Source organism: Elephantulus edwardii, unplaced genomic scaffold (assembly GCF_000299155.1).
Source record: "Elephantulus edwardii isolate Elephantulus edwardi_28Jun2011 unplaced genomic scaffold, EleEdw1.0 scaffold00187, whole genome shotgun sequence".
Classification (NCBI taxonomy): Eukaryota; Metazoa; Chordata; class Mammalia; order Macroscelidea; family Macroscelididae; genus Elephantulus; species Elephantulus edwardii.
In genome coordinates, this window is record NW_006399937.1 from 5,754,857 (window position 1) to 5,759,389 (window position 4,533).

Sequence of the window (4,533 nt, forward strand, 5' to 3'; positions counted from 1 at the left end):
TCTGCGTCAGCCACAGTTTGTTATGATAAGTGATAGAGTAAGAATAAAGCAAACAAATTCAGTAATCCATGATGGAAAAACTAAGGGGAGTGGCAGGGATGGAAATCAGAGAGGATTCGTGGAATAAGTGTCAGCTGAACTGGGACCTGATTGTAAATTAGCATTCCTTAATCCCTAATCAGAATTGACCTGAAAGCAGTAGGTTTGGTTTTGAGTCAGTCTTTTAATTTTTATTATCTTCAATAAAAAGAATAATTACATAAATGTTAGACAAAAGAGGGAAAGTGTATGTGTCTGATGTGTGGTATGTATGTGTGCATATGTTTGCGTGTGTGTGGGTGTGAGAGAAAGAAGCAGAGAATTATTATTATTTTTTTATATAATGGGAACACAGAATTTAAAAGGTAGAGGAAGGATTTGGATGCCATTATAATAATATTTAGGCTTTGCTTATAAGTTTACACTGGAAGTTACGGTACTTATTCAACTGAATTAAAAATCAAGGTAAAGGATGGCATTGAGGGTACATCAACATTCATGGCATGAGAGATATTAAAATTGGAAAGGTGTTTTTATCCCCGAGTATATCACTAGCCACTTTGGTATGGCTCAAAAAGTTTTGTACTTTATCTATGAAGCGTGAGATCTGTGATGCCTAAGTCATGAATAGAGGGTAAGGGGAATACATCTCAATGAAGAGAAGAGGAGTAACACTTGAATAGATAAGGAGAATGGATGGATGACTTACTGTAAAGAGAAAAATTATCTAAGGAGATCTAAGTGTATATTATGTTCATTCTTTTATTATTGAGGTCCTTCAGCTTTATGGCAGTGTTACAAATCTCTTGCTTTTGTTGCAGTGTACCATTGAGTTGGAACTATCCCATAAGTGACTCTCCAGCAGATTTTTAGAGGCAGTTTAATCACACGGGAGGAGATTGCTCATATTCACCCGCAGAGTAGCTGGTGTATTTAAACCAAGTGCCTTCAGGATTACAGTACAGATTCATATCACTGGGCCACTTGACCTCTCTACAAGACTCTTGGTTTTACCAATTAAGGCATCTTTCAGCCTCTTCAGACCTCTAAGAAACCTGAATGAAGGCTTCTTGCTCTGGTAACCATTCCAGGGTGAGCTCTGTCTCACTTCAGAACTATGGTTTTTTTCTGTGGCTGCTGATCCCCTGTAGGTCTGGCTGATGCAAGAATTTCTGGCCCTGAAGGGCTCACATTGCATTCTCTGCTTCTTTACTAGTGGGAGCTTCTCAAAATCTGCTTCTGAATCTTCTCAAGAAGACTAGACAATGCTCTAGTGGATAGGCTAACACACCCTATTTGCATATTTCCCCCCACCCATGTGATGGATGGAGAGAAGAATGAAACTGTCAACAGCTTTACCTTGTTTGATTAACAATTAATACCCTTGGTACCAGCAGTCAGGAAATGAGACACATTGCACTCAGAAAATCTGCAGTTAGGGATCTCCCCAAAGTATAGAGTAGTAACGATGTCAGTATGAGCACTAGGGTACATCTGTTTAGGCCATGGTCTTTCCAGTCACTTTCCAGTTGCATCTGAGAGCTGGACAATTAATACAGATGACAGAAGAACAATTGATGCTTTTGAGCTGTGGTGTTGGAGAAAAGTACTAAATATCTCTTTGGCGGCCAAAACAAACAGATATGTCTTGGAGAGTGTGTAGCCCTCTTTGGAGGCAAGAGTGATGAAACAGCCTCACATACTTTGAGCATGCTGCTGGGTGGGACTATTCCTTGGAAAGGGAAATGATGTTAGGAATGGTGGAGGGTCAGCGAAGGAGAGGAATAACCTCATCAGGTGGATTGATATGGTGACTGCTGCAATGGGCTCTTGTATATCAGGAAGTGTGAGGATGGAGCAGGATAGAACAGGGTTAAAATCTTTTGTTCATAGGGTCACTATGAATCATACTCCACTAGATGACACCTAACAACAACAACAACCCACCCACATGACAAAGTCAAGTTAAAGGTTAAGAAAGCCATTTTGTACAATAAACTCTTAACATTACACAACTACTTTATTTAAAAAAAATGTTTTATTTTATACTGGTTAACAATGTTTGTATATAATGTTTTTGACACTGTATCTTTCCCATTTCCTTTAACCGCCACTCCCTCCAGCCATCAAATTGTGTGACTCTATGATTAATCACCCACCAACGCACCCCTACCCATCCACACCCATCTGCTCCACACTCCCCACCTTGAATCTTCATACATGTTCTTCCATAATGGTCGTGTACAGTATTTGTCCTCATGGGATGGAATTAGTTCACTCAGCATAATGCTCTCCAGTTCCTCCCAAGTTAGGTAGTAATTTACAAAATTATTGTTCCTGTGTGCTTTGTAGTATTCCATTGTGTGAAAGTACCATAATTTCTCAAGGCATTCCATCACACAACTATTTTTGAGAATGAAGTTCAATTCTAATATTTTACAAAGCACTGAATGAGATACCATCAATTAGGATTGGTGTTTCTCAGTAGCCTCTCACATATTTGTGTCAATCATTTGTTCAGCACTGCCATTTCTTCACATGATTGCTAGATGCCATCCAGTTGATCCTTTACTCTTAGTAGCTCTGTGTAACAAAGTAGAACCCTCCTATTGTGTGGGTTTTGTTTTGCTTTCTGAAATCTTTAGGGAGGCAGATCATCCGGTATTTCTTCTACTGAGCTGCTGAATGGATTCCAACTCTAGCTCTCCATTATCAGTTAGTCAAGTGCTTAACCATGATGCCAGAAAACACATTCCACTTCCTCATAACATTTAATCACCACAATTTATTTCTTTGGGAAGATAAAAAAGTGATATATAATGAAGCAGAGAAAAAAAAAAACTCTTAAGTTTGCTGATAATCTTCCATAACATTTTTTTTACTCACTGAGAATGACTGCCTTCATATCTCTTCACTTAAATATTGCTATCCAAACTTACTTACTTTGATGGTAGCTACTCAAAATAGTTGTTGTTATGCTCTTTAAAAAGATTCTTCCTTTTATTCCTAGTTACCACTTAGTCCAGTAACAACTCATTAGCTCTAAACTCCTCACTTGTCAGATGCTCTGCAGGGTCCTGCCACTGCTACTCATTTTCAAAAGAAAAAAAACCCCTCACACTCCAAGGTGTCAAATAAAACAATCAACTTCAACTAACATTTGAGCTTAATCAGATAGATGGAATGGAGGTTATTAAGTTTTGTGGGTTTTTTTTCCTTTTTCTTTTTCTAGTAGAGCGAATACTCATGCTGGCTCTTTGAATATTTTTGTCAGAATAAATGATTTGCAATATTCTGAAGACCTTGATTTTTTTTTCTTCTATCTCTCTTGGAAAAATTCTTTCAGCTCTGCATAGATCTTCCCCTTGCACTCAGTCTTCAACATTTAGCTCCAAAATAATTAACACAAAATCTGGCACAGAATAAGAGGCCAGTGAATATTAGCTGAAACAAAATGATTTCCTGTTCTAGTTCTAGGAGGATAAATAGAGTTGTTCAAGACCTGCAGGTATCCATGGTGACTGATGGTGGTCACAAGTTAAGACAAGACTGGCTGTCAATGGTAAGAGCTCTTGCTATTCATATGTCAAGGGGCTCAGCATAGAGATGAGGTGACAAAGGCTCCATAATGACCAAATTTTTATTGTTTTTCTGAGAAATCTCACAAAAAGACAGCTTCTTACTGCCCATTTCACAATTCAATTTTCAATGAGCTGGTCCTGGGTTCAGGCCAATGGGTTGCTAATTGGTTTGAGAATAAAAGTCTTTATTATAAGTATAAAAAGAGACAACAAACAATACTCTCCTTTGAGTGTTTTGTTCTGGGTTTTGTTATGTTTTTTGCTGTTTTTGGTTTTTTTCTTGGTTTTTGGTTTGTGGTTTTTGGGGTCCCCCCTTCTTTACTTTCTCCCAGAGATAATCAGGGGGAAAGCCTAGCCAGGATTTAAAATCTGTGTTTTACTCAGAGATGCTAATCAAAGGAGTGTATTTTGATATTTTCTCTGATGATCAGTTTTTCATGAAGGAGAAATCATGTTTTTTGTTAAAGAAAGAAAACCTTTCAAATTTCTAACATCTAGTAGAGATGTTCACCCTTTAAGAAACCATCACTTAATAGAAGTATAAATTCAAGGGCAGAGTAATGGCTTTTTGCTCCCCCACCCAACCTAACATTTATTAGCTTTGAAATTTAGAACTCAAGAACCAAAAATCTCAATATTGTACCATATATTATACAGTTTCTATGGTACTTACACGTATTAAGGCTAAGTAAGGGTCTTCTTGACATTGAGCCTAAATCCATATTGGAGGCTGCAGTCCTTGACCCTCTGCAGCAAGCGCTTCAGGTCCTCAGTTTCAACAAGCAGGGTTGTGTCATCTGCATATCACAGATTGTTGATAGCTCTTCCACCAATCTTGACCTCACATTTCTCCTCATAGAGCCCAGCCTCCTGGATAATATGTTCTGCATACATTCCAAAGAAAGGGGACCCA